Raw genomic sequence first — 14,672 nt, 5'->3', positions numbered from 1 at the left:
CATCACGGAAATCTACAAGTCTCAGGGTTTCTACAGTTGGCTCTTCTTTGTGAAGTCAACTGGGCCTGGAGATCAATCATTGACCTCTCTCATGTGAAGTTTGTTTAAAAAACTAAGCTCTCTCTCTCTCTCTCTCTCTCTCTCTCTCTCTCTCTCTCTCTCTCTCTCTCTCTCTCTCTCTCTCTCTAAAAAAGGATATTCCTTATTTCCTTAAGATTTTATAGTATCATTCAGGTACTAGACATAGATTTATACTTTGCTTAAATCTAAATTCAATAGTAGGTCAAGTTTGAAATAGCATATCATTCGATTTTCTCAGCTGATCTTCAGTTTTAGTTGACAACATAACGTATATGGACTGAAAGAAGTCTAAAAAGATGAATGAAATCGCAAAAAATAAAGAGAATCAAAAGAGTTGAAAGATACATTGTAGATTTGTATTGGAGAGCAAAGTAAATGTACGAAAGGGATTTGGGAAGGAATTGGGAAAAAGATTAAGGACATAATAATAAGTGAAGGACAATAATAATGTGAAGGAGATATCATACTAATATGCATGATAGGTTATATCATTGAGGTAATTCTGTGAAAGTAAATGGTCATATCAGTGGGATAATATTGTGAAAGTGAATAGAAGTTGACGACAAACTACTGTACGCAGATTTGATCAGCTGATTTGAATGTAAACAATGCATGAGATTACAATTCAATATGTTTTTGATTATAAATATGATGCTAAAATATGAGTGTTACATGCATTATTATTGGATACAGTTAAGTGAAACGCCAGTTTAATCAAAATCTGGTTTATTTCAAATATAACTGTAATTTTGTACCACAGTAAATGTATATACACTGTACAGAGAGAACTAGAACCAGGTGGATGTAGAGATAGGTAGTGGCATACAGCGCTCCCAGTGTAAAGGAGCGCGAGCTGTTTGAAAACATCGCCCACCTTGTATTTATTGCAATTCTTATGAGAATTTTCATTTAATAGGTAGTGCATTACATTGTTCTTAGCCATCCCAATGCTGTTGCCAACTATTAGAATCAAATTCTTAATATTGGATAAATGATCATCACAAAGAATTTTTTTTTCCTTCTCCTTGGCCACAAAAAACCAAAACCACGAAGCAAGAAACCACGATTAACGAGGCCCAACTGTACTGTCGGGCCACTCAAAGGACCCAATAACTTTATTGCGGTAGTATCTCAACGGTTGGCTGGTGCCCTGAACCCACTCGCAGAGGATATATCTGCTAATGTATCTCGATAATTGACTGATCCTGGCCTCCTCAGAGAGACAGTTGCTGTAGGATCAAAATCTGATTTTTACATTACATGCGGTAATGCATAGTTAATACAGTTATTTTGGGGGAAAAATATTGTTCATTTAGTTAAAATATGAAAATGTTCGGGACTAGAGGTCCATATTATACAGATTTACCATGTATTCATGTGGAAAATATACAGACATTTTCATATACGAATTACTCGTGGATAACAAGAGTCAACTGTGTCCAGTTCTTTCTTAGAAAGAAAGGGTTTTCGAAGATATAGGAGATATCGGATTTCTTCAAGAAATCCTCCACAGCAGTCTGCTAAGCCAAGTGGGCAATCTTGTGTATATGGTGTCGGGGTAAGGACAACTCTCCAGTTTTAACCTCCAAAAGCGTTATAACGGACTTCCTGAATTTTCTCCGTATGGAAAAACCACTATCAGTGCTATCAGTAAAGGGCTACTGGGCAATGCTAGGTCAAGTATTTTCCCTGAAGGAAGTCGACTTGAAGGTCTACAGGGAGATCTCCATTATCATGTGAAGGTTTGAGCAGTCAGCCAAGAGAAGCTGTGAGATCCATGGTATCTCCCACCAGGTCTCACACACAGGGTTGGATGCAGATGACGTTAAGTTTCGTATCTAAACTTGTTGCTAAGACTTGGAACCCTACAGTTCATGATGAGCGGTTTGAGTCTTTCTCCATGTTATCCCTCAGTTCAGTTTCCAAATCTCTGGAAGATTTTCTGCTTTGCCCCTTCAAGACCATTAGAAGGTACATGAAATGAATGGCAAGCTGCAGGCTGACCATTCAGAACCTGTTCGTAGCCACAGGTGAGCATAAGTAGAAGATCAGGCGGAACACCATATCTTTTTAGTTGTAGGGAACAATCAGGAGAGCATGCGAGACTAGGGGTGGTGTGACCCCTACTACTATAAGGCTCACGAAATACGAGGGCCAAGGGCAATTCCCGTATTTTTGGAAAAAAGAATTGAGGATTTTACAACATATCATAGCAGTAATTCCTAGTTGGGAATTCTAAAGTGTGATTTTTTTATATTGTGGGTGTACTATGAAATGGGACGGGTAAATATTAATTAGCTATACACTTGTTAACCCAATTTTATTACATTTTCGAATAAATAAACACTAAACCAGTCGTAGTTGCTGTCATCGTAACAATTTTTTAAAGTGTTTGTTTACATGAAAGAAGTGTTGCCAAATGCTCCTGATCAAATGTTGGTAGGACAAGTGTTGAAAGCAGGAGTGTGAAAGAGGCAATCTTGTTCCTAAGCAATTACCTGTGGAAGGTTACTCAAGTCACTAGACACTTCCTTAGGGATGGTTATAGCTGCCCAACAAATGATCTAGATCATGTTCAGATTGTATCTGAACCTGAGCACGGAGTGAAAGTGTGTGAATGTCAAATACATAGTTTTTCTTTACTCTTTTGTCTCCTTCTTTAAAGTACACAATCTATCACCCAGGCTAGAGGAAGAGTACCAGGTTACTTACAGAAAAGTGGAGAGTTGGATTCTGTGAATCGGTCTATGCCGCGAGAGGATGAGGAGGTTAGAATAGACAAACCCATTACTCGGTTTAAGCCTAGTAGTATGGCACCTTCCTTTTCCAAGTTTCCCCCACTGAAGGGGTAGCATGAGGGAAGGTACATGTAGTTCTCGCTTCCCCCCTATATGTCCGAGAATGGATGAAGGAAGTGGGTTTTTTCTTGGAGTTTTCTCATGGTCAGTATTGGTAAGGTTTCTCCCCTCCTAACTGTGAGTCTCCTACTTAAAGGACAAGGGTTTGTATTTGTATCATAACAAATCACCAATATTTAGTAATTTGTATAATTTCCTATCTATACAAACCTGAGTCTTTTAAGGTTTACTTCCGACCTTTCCTCCCTACAAACATGAGGGCTGGTGCTTTCAAGAATGCTGAATTAGGCTATGCTGGAGAACAGGTTAATCCCCCTTCTCCCTCACACTCCCACCAATCTCCCACACAGGATGCTTCTCTTCCTACTTGAAGGATCAGATTTGTAGTTAGGATAAATGCAAATTACAACAAATCTGTGATCTCCTCCGTCCTCCCTAATGAGGGGGGGGGGGATGGTGGAAATTACTCCAACCTATTAATAATCATACAGTACAGGTATATTATTCCAAGCTGATTTCCCCTTGTAGGGGAATGTTTTTTTTCATTTGACCATGTACATTTCATCTTGAACAGGCCAGACCCAATCAGTCGCGTCATCCTTATGAAAGACAGAAGTCATTGCCTTTGTTCCTGAAAAGGACCAGGCAGACTGACTTATCCAGGGAAGAAAAAAAATTCATTTCAGTTATGGGGAGACTTCAGTCCCGCCAGGCAGTGAGTCTTTCTATTAAAGAATGATGGTTTGTATTTCGTATAGGAACAAATCATAAATGTTAAAAGAAATTTGTACTTTAAGTTAAATTACCTCCTCAACCAACCCTCTCAATCCTGAGAGAGGTCAAAGTAATAATAGTGCAACTGGGTGGGGGCTAGGGCTTTTTGCCCACTCTCTCCACCAGTCATCCATTCTTTTGTTAATTGACTAATGACTGTCCCAGCTAGTCCCTAAAGCATCCACCTATTAAAGGATTCAGGCTTGTATAGCTGGGAAAAATGCGAATTAATTTGAAAATTTGTAATATTTTTTTCGATGAAAAATTATGCAAGCTTTATTTTAGTAGGAGGATATACTGGTTTTATTTATTTTGTGGCTCACTTTAAGAGGGCAATTCAGTTATCTTTGACAATCTAGTCATGATTGTAACCTTAGGTATCTGGTTCCCAAATAATGGTCTTTATTTTAGCAAGTAATGGAATCTCTTTACAAGCCCAAGAGGTTGTGCAGGTTTACATTGATATATTTTGGAACAAACCATCTTTTTATGGTGTTACTTAAAACTAAAGTGCTATGTTCAGTGTAAATCTTGAATTGTATTTTATATTTTTCAATATTAAACTTAGCCGGTGATTATATAAGCTGCAACTCTGTTGCTCGACAGAAAACTCTACGTTCAAAATACGCCAGCGATCGCTATGCAGGTAGGGGGTGTACATCAACAGCGCCATCTGTCTAGCAGGTACTCAGTACTCAATGTAAACACAGAACCAATTTTCTCTCTGTCGGGCTACCGGCAAGACCTACTAATACGCTGTTACTAACTGGATTTGTTTTCACAACTATTTGGTGAAGTACACTATTCTAGTTTTGAGCTTTCGCTATGCAGGTGTTTTATCTTCATCTCAAAACTTGAACTCGTTTTGGATAGATTTAATTAGGGTGACAAAGAGAGTATGGACTCTCTTTCACTTTTAAATGGCCGACCCTTCCCTTAGACGGAAGTGTGTTTAGGTTTTTAGTAATTTTGCTTAACACGTTATAGGTAGTAGGTTGGCCAGGGCACCAGCCACCCGTTGAGATACTACTGCTAGAGAGTTATGGGGTCTTTTGACTGGCCAGACAGTACTACATTGGATCCTCCTCTCTGGTTACGGTTCATTATCCCTTTGCCTACATACACACTGAATAGTCTGGCATATTCTTTACATATTCTCCTCTATCCTCATACACCTGACAACACAGATTACCAAACAATTCTTCATCACCCAAGGGGTTACTGCACTGTACTTGTTCAGTGCCACTTTCCTCTTGGTAAGGGTAGAAGAGACTCTTTAGCTATGGTAAGCAGCTCTTCTAGGAGAAGGACACTCCAAAATCAAACCACTGCTCTCTAGTCTTGGGTAGTGCCATAGCCTCTGTACCATGGCCTTTCACTGTCTTGGGTTAGAGTTCTCTTGCTTGAGGGTACACTCGAGCACACTCTCCTATCTTATTTCTCTTCCTCTTGTTTTGTTAAAGTTTTTATAGTTTATATAGGAGTTATTTATTGTTGTTACTCTTCTTAGAATATTTTATTTTCCTTTTTTCCTTTCCGCACTGAGCTATTTTCCCTGTTGGAGCCCCTGGGCTTATAGCATACTGCTTTTCCAACTAGGGTTGTAGCTTAGTAAGTAATAATAATAATAATAATAATATATATTTTATATCTCTCCGCCTTTATTAGGCCTCTTCGATTAACTTTCCTTTTATTATAAACATATAAAAATAAATTTTTATGTTTTGTTTATATGCGACCTTTCCTGATAGAAGGCGGTCCTAACTTGGAACCGAAGTTAATCAACGTTGAGCCCGTTATATCGTATTTAGCCTTTAAAGAATTTAAAACTTTTTAAATTTAATGTTTTATGAAAGAATTTCTTTGATAGTCTTCGTACTGTTTTCAAAGATGAACTAACGTTTAGTTTTTTAGACTACGCAGTTGTTGACGTTCAGGACGTTCAACATGCGCTCTATCGTTACGATAGAGAGAGAGAGTGTATCACGGTTTCACTTTGCAGTAAGAGTAAATCGATTCTGACGTTTTGTTCATTCTTTCTTAGCTTTAATGTTTTAAATTCTAAATTAAAGGAACTTTTTATTGGAAAACCTTTCAGTTTTTTTTTTCCTTTAGTCAAATAACATGTTTTTTTGACGATATATAATTGGGCTCTTCTCTTAGGTGCGAAATCAAGAGAGAAAGAGAGAGAGAGATAGAGACGGAGGGAGAGAGAGGAGAGAAAACGTTCCGTTCAAGCGGGTAACGTTGCTCTCGTCCCTAGTCGCTGTACGGGGAAGAAGGTAAAACGTTTCTAGGGTTTTATTCTTGTCCCCAGGCTATGTGCGATGAGAGATTGTAAACGTAGTTTATTTGAACTAGTGTTTAGTCTCTTTCCCAGCCACTGAATTTTTTATCTTTATATATGTTTTCTGTTTTTTGCTAGTATTAATGAGCTGCATTATACGACTGATTTCGCAATTACTACCTTTTAATGAGGGTAGAATTGCGTGTTTCAGGCAGAAATCAGTAAAAGTTTCGATTTCAGTGAAATAAGTGCAAAACAGAAAATCGAAGTGATAAAGTGATATGCGCAAGTGTTACAGTGTTGCGTCCGAGGGTTCGTCTGTTCGTGCCTGTCGTTCACCTAGTCCGGGACCTCTTGCAAGCTCCCAAGCCCAGGGGAGAAGTAATGTCGAACGACTTATGGGTTCGTCAGGCCTTGATCAACGAACAGACGTTTCCCTCCGTGGTTTCGGGCGTATCTACCCAAGATCGCCCCACCCACACAAAGACGAGAGAGCCCATTTATTTCTCGTCTGCGGAAGAGGTTTCTCGTAAGAAACCATGGACCAAGGTCTCGCAGCTTATTAAGCGCAAGTCGGTCCCTTCCGCGCAAGTCCAACGGCCCAGTTGTAGCCACGGGGTCAGTTCGGACTCGCTGCAGTCTTCCGACGACTGCTCACCTCCTAAGAGAGGCAAAGCGGTACCGCATCAGGCAGTCACACCGTCTGTTGCCGCACCTGCTCCTGTAGACCCTAAGTGGTCTTTGCTGCAGACCATGCAGTCTCAGTTAACGTCATTGATGCGGGACTTTCGTGCGGAGAAGGTTGACACTGCACCAACCTCTAGCCTACAACCAACCACGGTTGTGCGTCCGGTGGACGCTGAGGCGACCTTCTGCCGCACTCCAGCTGAGAGAGTCCCGCCATCCATGCGTTCCAGTGTACCCTGCCAGCCGCATGTTGACGTTCAGTAACGCACGGAACCTTCCGTTGACGTTCGCGAGGTACAACAACAGTCTAAGTTGTTTTGTTTTGACGCGGTGCGTCAACCTCCGCATTCTAGAGTTGTTTTGACTGCTCAATATAGACAGTCAAAGCAGTCTCGAGTGAACACTGTATGTCCTCACGCACCTGTTGTGGTTGACAGTTCAGTTGTTGACAGTTCACAGACTGTCAAGCAGTTACATGACGTTGCCTTCTGGTCTGCTACTAATGCACCAGTGAGAGACTCACTGAGGTAACCTAGCTTTTATCGGACAAGGTTCCTGTAGATGAGAAAGTGCTGTTCTCCCTCCTACTGATATTCCCTTGAGGACTCTGTCATTTGGAGAGGAGCCTTAAGCTGCTTAGCCTCCTATGGACTTTAATTAAATCATGATGATTTTTTAAGGATCTTCGTCCGGATCTTGTAACTGCTGCTCCTCGTTCGCCTAAACGTCAGAACGTACACTAGGCCTAGCTACTTCGAAGCCGTTGTTTTTAAGCTAGTGCTCTCTCGCTCTCCTAGAGAGCGTTACGTTGGCTAGGCGACTGGTTTTTGCACCAGGAGGAGTTTTAGGGATACAGCCTTTGATTTCCCTTCTTTTAAACTGGCTTATAGAGCGAGAGTCTGATAGGACACGAGAGAAGTTCTCGGCTTGGGAGTTCATGCCTCTGCCCAGATAGACTTCTCAATTTTGGTAGACTCGCCCTGGCGCCTAGCCAGGAGACGCTCCAAGTTGTTTACAGGTCAACTTCTCAACTTTTGTCGAGCCTTTGAAGTTTTGCTGTACTATTATGTCACACATAACAAGGCTTTCAGGGATGGTAATTGGTTCCGCCTCAGTCGCTAACCCCGTCTGTTGCCACACCTGCTCCCGTAGACCCTAAATGGGCTTTGCTGCAAGACATGCAGTCCAAGCTTGCGTCCTTGATAGAGGACTTGAATGCGGAGAAGAACCTTCTGGCCAACAACCTTCCAACCGGTTGGTTGTGCGCCCTGTTGACGCTGAGGTAACCTACTCGCGTCTGCCAGTTGAGGTGGTTCCTCCTTCTGGCCAACAACCTTCCAACCGGTCGGTTGTTCGCCCTATTGACGCTGAGGTAACCTACTCGCGTCTGCCAGTTGAGGTGGTTCCTCCACCGATGCGACCCAGTGTGGGTTGCCAGTCGCACGTTGACGTTAAGCGACGCTCGGAGGTGGTTGTTGACGTTCAGGACGTTCAACAACCAGCAGAGGTGACTTGTTGTGACGCAGTGCGTCAACCTCAGCAACCCGGTAGGGTGTTGACTGCACAACCCAGACAGTCTAGACAGTTTCGGGTTGACGCTGTACTTCCTCGCGCACCCATGGTTGTTGACAGTTCACAGACTGTGCAGCAGTTCCATGATATTGCGTCCGGCTCCGTCACGCATCCACCAGTGCGACCGGATTCAGCGAGTCAGACGTTGCACACTCCGTTGCCGTTTCCTCATCAGTTTCGGATGAGGAACCCTCTGATGAGGACGTTGCTGAACAAGACGATCAGCCCCCAGCCCTGCTATCCATCCAGAAGATGCTGAAGAAGGAACGCTGCCCAGTCAGGCTGTGGATGAGTCTGGTAGGGACACTGTCATCCGTGGATCAATTTGTGTCACTAGGAAGACTACACCTCCGTCCTCTTCTATACCATCTAGCTTTTCACTGGAAAAAGGACAAGACGCTAGAAGCGGTCTCGATCCCGGTTTCCGGAAAGATAAAGTCTTGTCTGACATGGTGAAAGGACTATATCAACCTTAGAGAGGGTCTTCCCCTGACTGTTCAGACTCCCAACCACGTTCTCTTCTCGGACGCATCGGACGTAGGCTGGGGTGCGACATTAGACGGTCGGGAATGCTCGGGATTATGGAACTCGAGTCAAAGGACAATGCATTTCAACTGCAAGGAGCTACTGGCAGTAAGTCTGACCTGGAAAAGCTTCAGGTCTCTCCTTCAAGGCAAAGTGGTGGAGGTGAACTCGGACAACACCACGGCTTTGGCGTACATCTCCAAGCAAGGAGGGACCTACTCTCTGACATTGTACGAGATCGCAAGGGACCTCCTCACCTGGTCACAAGGTCTAGACATATCACTAGTAACGAGGTTCATCCAAGGCAACTTGATTGTCATGGCAGATTGTCTCAGTCGGAAGGGACAAATAATTCCAACAGAATGGACCCTCCACAAGGATGTATGCAAGATACTTTGGGCCACCTGGGGCCAGCCAACCATAGATCTCTTCGCAACCTCGATGACCAAGAGGCTCCCAATATTTTGCTCACCAATCCCGCACCCAGCAGCAGTTCATATAGATGCCTTTCTACTAGATTGGTCACATCTAGATCTATATGCATTCCCTCCGTTCAAGATTGTCAACAAGGTACTGCAGAAGTTCGCCTCTCACGAAGGGACAAGGTTGACGCTAGTTGCTTCCCTCTGGCCCGCGAGAGAATGGTTCACCGAGGTACTTCGATGGCTAGTAGACGTTCCCAGAACACTTCCCCTAAGGGTGGACCTTCTACGTCAGCCACGCGTAAAGAAGGTACACCAAGGCCTCCACGCTCTTCGTCTGACTGCCTTCAGACTATCGAAAGACTCTCGAGAGCTAGAGGCTTTTCGAAGGAGGCAACCAGAGCGATTGCTAGAGCAAGGAGAACATCCACCCTTAGAGTCTACCAATCGAAGTGGGAAATCTTCCGAAACTGGTGCAAGTCAGTAGCCGTATCCTCGACCAGTACCTCTGTAACTCAAATAGCTGACTTCCTCTTATATCTGAGGAAAGAACGATCTCTTTCAGCTCCCACTATCAAGGGTTACAGAAGCATGTTGGCATCAGTCTTCCGTCACAGAGGCTTAGATCTTTCCAACAATAAAGATCTACAGGACCTCCTTAAGTCTTTTGAGACCACGAAGGAGCGTCGTTTGGTTACACCTGGTTGGAATTTAGACGTGGTACTAAGATTCCTTATGTCAGACAGGTTCGAACCGCTACAATCAGCCTCCCTGAAAGATCTCACCTTAAGACTCTTTTCCTGGTATGCTTAGCCACAGCTAAAAGAGTCAGTGAGATTCATGCCTTCAGCGAGAACATCGGATTCTCATCCGAAACGGCTACATGTTCTACAACTTGGTTTTCTAGCCAAACACGAGCTGCCTTCTCGGCCTTGGCCAATGTCGTTCGATATTCCAAACTTATCGTATGGTTGGAAATGAACTAGAAAGAGTCTTATGTCCTGTAAGAGCTCTTAAGTTCTATTTAAAAACCTTTACGAGGCCGTCAGAAGCTTTATGGTGTTCAGTTAAGAAACCATCTTTGCCTATGTCAAAGAATGCTTTATCCTATTTTATCAGACTGTTAATACGAGAAGCTCATTCCCATCTGAATGAGGAAGACCAAGCTTTGCTGAAGGTAAGGACACACGAAGTTAGAGCTGTCGCAACTTCCGTGGCCTTTAAACAAAATAGATCTCTGCAAAGTATAATCGACGCAACCTATTGGAAAAGCAAGTCAGTGTTCGCGTCTTTTTATCTTAAGAATGTCCAGTCTCTTTACGAGAACTGCTACACTCTGGGACCATTCGTAGCAATGAGTGCAGTAGTGGGTGAGGGCTCAACCACTACAATTCCCTAATTCCATAACCTTTTTAATCTTTCTCTTGAAATGTTTTATTATTGATTTTGGGTTGTCCGGAAGGCTAAGAAGCCTTTCGCATCCTACTTGATTTGGCGGGTGGTCAAAGTCATTTCTTGAGAAGCGCCTAGATTAGAGGTTTTGATGAGGTCCTGTTGTATGGGTTGCAACCCTTGATACTTCAGATCCTAGGGGTCGCTCAGCATCCTAAGAGGATCGCGAGGCTCCGTAAGGAAGACGTACTTAAAAAGGCAGAGTAATTAATTGTTCAAGTCGACTTCCTTACCAGGTACTTATTTATTTTATGTTTGTTATTTTGAATAACTGCTAAAATGAAATACAAAATACTTAACTCATAATAATGTAAACAAGTAATGCTGGTCTCTACCCACCCCCCTGGGTGTGAATCAGCTTATATAATCACCGGCTAAGTTTAATATTGAAAAATGTTATTTTTATTAATAAAATAAATTTTTGAATATACTTACCCGGTGATTATATATTAAAGGACCCTCCCTTCCTCCCCAATAGAGACCCAGTGGACCGAGGAGAAAATTGGTTCTGTGTTTACATTGAGTACTGAGTACCTGCTAGACAGATGGCGCTGTTGATGTACACCCCCTACCTGCATAGCGATCGCTGGCGTATTTTGAACGTAGAGTTTTCTGTCGAGCAACAGAGTTGCAGCTTATATAATCACCGGGTAAGTATATTCAAAAATTTATTTTATTAATAAAAATAACATATTTTAATGAAAATTTTGGTAGAATTAATCTTCTATAACCCTTACTGTGCTTTTGAGTCTAATATTGATTATCCAAAGAACTTGAAGGAGGTTAATGTTGAATGGCATGTCTCCTCACTCATACAATTCAAGTACCGGACATGGTCGAGTGAGGTAAAAGTTTAATATCATGCTCTATGTAAATGCTGGGTCCAATCTTGACAGACTAACAGCCCTCAGAGCAGTAGGAGCTTTGCAAGTATATACATATATAAGCCCTAGGGTGGCCCTGACTTGGTGGATATACCTGTCTTTCAAGTTTAACTTTGTGGTAGACATGGGAAAATACTGGGATAAACATAGAATCTAGGTTTTTAGGATTTTTATTTTATAAGGGATTAATACACTTTTAGAAGGAGTGATGTATAAAGTTGAAAAAAGTTGTTTCTGTGCTAAGTTGTTGGATAATTAAACGAGTTATGAATGGAATGTGGAATAGGTTTTTACAAAATATATAGTACTAGTCCTGAGGTAACTGCCTCCTGGAGGAGGCCAGGATCAGCTAATTGTCAAGAAACCATAAGAGCTTAATCCTATTCTAGTGGACCAAAGTGGAGACCAGCTTCAATACTTGGAGAGTGGTAGGCATTCTGAAATACGGGGCTTTTAGCTTGTACACTACTCCTCCAAGAACTTAGTAGGCTACTTTCTGTTCAACTGATGTTTGGATATCGAGAAGTATGCATCCGTTTGGACCCCCTTTAGCATGACTTCTTCTCTGATGGCAGACTAGACAGTTGCCAACAATACTAAAGTGGGCATAAATTCTGCGAACTCAGTAGACGTAGAAGCCTTAAGAGAGGATTTAAAGCTAGGAGAATGGTCCAGAAAATGGCAAATGCCTTTCAACTGTGGGAAATGTCAAGTAATGCATATATGTTATAGTAACCCACAATCAGATTACTCACTGCAGGGTAATGAAATAGAAAGTGTGGACAAGGAGGATGATCTCGGTATTATTATTAGCAAGGGTTCGAAGTTCACCAAACAAAGTATAAAAACTGTAAAGAAAGTACAAAAACTATTAGATTACATAAAAAGACAATTCAATTCCAGAAACAGACACTGTACTACAGCTGTACACATCATTAGTAAGATCCCATCTAGAATACGGAGTCCAATTCTAGGCTCCAAATATTCAGAAGGATATAGATTGACTGGAAGTAAGTACAAGCTAGGGACACCAAACTAGTTCCATCACCAAGTCAATTTGGATGTAGACAGAGAATGGAACGTTTTAACTTATTTGATCTACAAACTTGACGACTAAGGGGACATTTAATAGAGGCTTTCAAAATTCTTAAAGGAATAAATGTAGATTATAACAAAGATCTCTCTCTCTCTCTCTCTCTCTCTCTCGTACCTTTACCACGCACCATGACACGTTCACGAGCTGGGTACGTTATTGTTTTGCATAAACTACCTTTTAAAGGTTTAAAGTCCACTCATGAATGGCAAAGGCAAGAGACAGTGACATTGCCCTAGCAAGCAAAATAATGCCCTAGAAACTGCACTCAAGACCCCTCTCCATCCAAGCTAGGACCAGGGATGGTCAGGCAATGGCTACTGATAACTCACGAGGTAGACCTATAGGCTCTCCCAAACTCCGTCTGGCGATCACGAGGCAGAAACGTTACCAAAAACTGTTTGTAAGTAGAGGTTGGTCGCAGTCTCACTATCCGTCTGATAGTTTTCCAGAACTTCAATGAATTTTATGTGGCAGAAGTATGTAGCAGCGTTATAAGATTCAACCAAGGACACTTGGTTCAGCATCAAACCAAGCAAAGGTAGTGGACTAATAATCACTTATATTGTTTCCCATTATTTCTTCCCAGAGTGGGATAGTTTTGGGCCCTGCATCACCTTCCCTCACTCTCTTGAGCGAGAGATCGTCCAGGAAAGGGGAAGGGCAGTACCCTTCGTCCCAGCTGACAGTACATGTGCCGAGTTTGGTATGTACAGTTAATCTTGTACCGAGACACCTCCCTGTTGTGGGTTGGTTCTTGGTACTGCGTTGTCTCATCCACATATGCAAGGAGAGATCGGTTGGAGCCGATATTTACGTAACTTTTATCAATATGTTTTCCTGGATTTCTTCTAAGATACCTTCTACTTTGATGCAAGGGCAGAAATGCAGTTCCCCCTCCTTGGAAACCTAGCCGCAGCAAAACCACCTTCTGTCAATGGAGTACTTGTGATGTCCAAGGAATGCAAATTTCCTTAGGTTCATGGTTTTGTTATAAAGAAAATTATCATAACATTTGCAGTTAATCTGTAAAACAACTGCATATCCTTGTCTTCTTCCATAAATCTATCCCCCAAACATGGTGGGTCAGCACATTTATCCATTTACTGTACATTAGAAGATAAGAGCCAAATATTAAAACAGTTGAAATAAGAGAGGCAGAAAGAATATTTCTGTATTATTTATGGCCGAAATAAATTGAAGGTGAATGAAATATTATTGAAGTTTTTCAAATTATTCATTTCCACAGGAATATTTAATGGGAGAAAAATTGAGATACAACACTTAGAAGTGGTAAAATATTAGCCTAGAGAAAGGATTAATCAGAATTTGTTGAGGCAATTTGCTCATGGAGGATGATTGGTTGTCTAAAAATCTTAATTCAGTAGTGTTACAAATTAGGGGGAGATGATAGATTTGAAATACTTGGAAAAGAAGAACCTAGTGTTTAGAAAGTACAAGTGTGTGCAAGGAAGAGAGCAATGGTTTATTCATTACCCTTTATGGTTTTTTCCTCCGTAACCACCCTCTATTCAAAGAAATTACTTGAATGTTTTAAAGATTATTGACATATACAATGTTTATAAATTTATTTGTTGTTTGTTAGTCTCAATTCAGCTTTTTTTCTTTCAGGTTTCAGCAATATCTTAATGAAACTGAAATGTGAAGGCACCATCATCCTTGAAAAAAAAAATAATGTACATTGGGCTTTTAGGACATACACATATTTGTGACAGTAATACTACTACTGTACTCTGTTACTGGTGAGTGTAAGTATCATAAGCATCACTTTTACTTTTATTAAATGCAACTACCGTTTTCCAAAATGTATAGATAAATATTTATGTGGCATTTAATACTACATAGGTGGAGAGGCAAGAAATAGGATAATTTGTACATCTATTTGTTCATGCAAGTGAATACATAAGGATACTTTATGACAATTCCTCATAGATATAATACATACATTATGTAGCTTATCATATATATCGGCAAAGATTTTTGAAGAGATATTTGTGTATCGTGATTGATCAGTAG

At 41.5% G+C, this 14,672-nt stretch overlaps 1 protein-coding gene across 1 annotated transcript in view; it reads left to right on the top strand.

Moving 5' to 3' along the window:
* LOC137630396 (BRO1 domain-containing protein BROX-like) overlaps positions 1-14,313 on the top strand; it is a 95,282-nt gene extending 80,969 nt beyond the window's left edge. The window contains exon 10 of the mRNA XM_068361844.1: positions 14,268-14,313. The gene's annotated coding sequence lies outside the window, so the exon portion shown is untranslated. The remainder of the gene's footprint in view (positions 1-14,267) is intronic.
* The last annotated feature ends 359 nt before the right edge of the window (positions 14,314-14,672 follow it).

This window comes from Palaemon carinicauda, chromosome 38 (assembly GCF_036898095.1).
Source record: "Palaemon carinicauda isolate YSFRI2023 chromosome 38, ASM3689809v2, whole genome shotgun sequence".
NCBI lineage: Eukaryota > Metazoa > Arthropoda > Malacostraca > Decapoda > Palaemonidae > Palaemon > Palaemon carinicauda.
The sequence above is the reverse complement of the archived record's forward strand: the minus strand, read 5'-3'. Positions and strand labels throughout refer to the sequence as shown.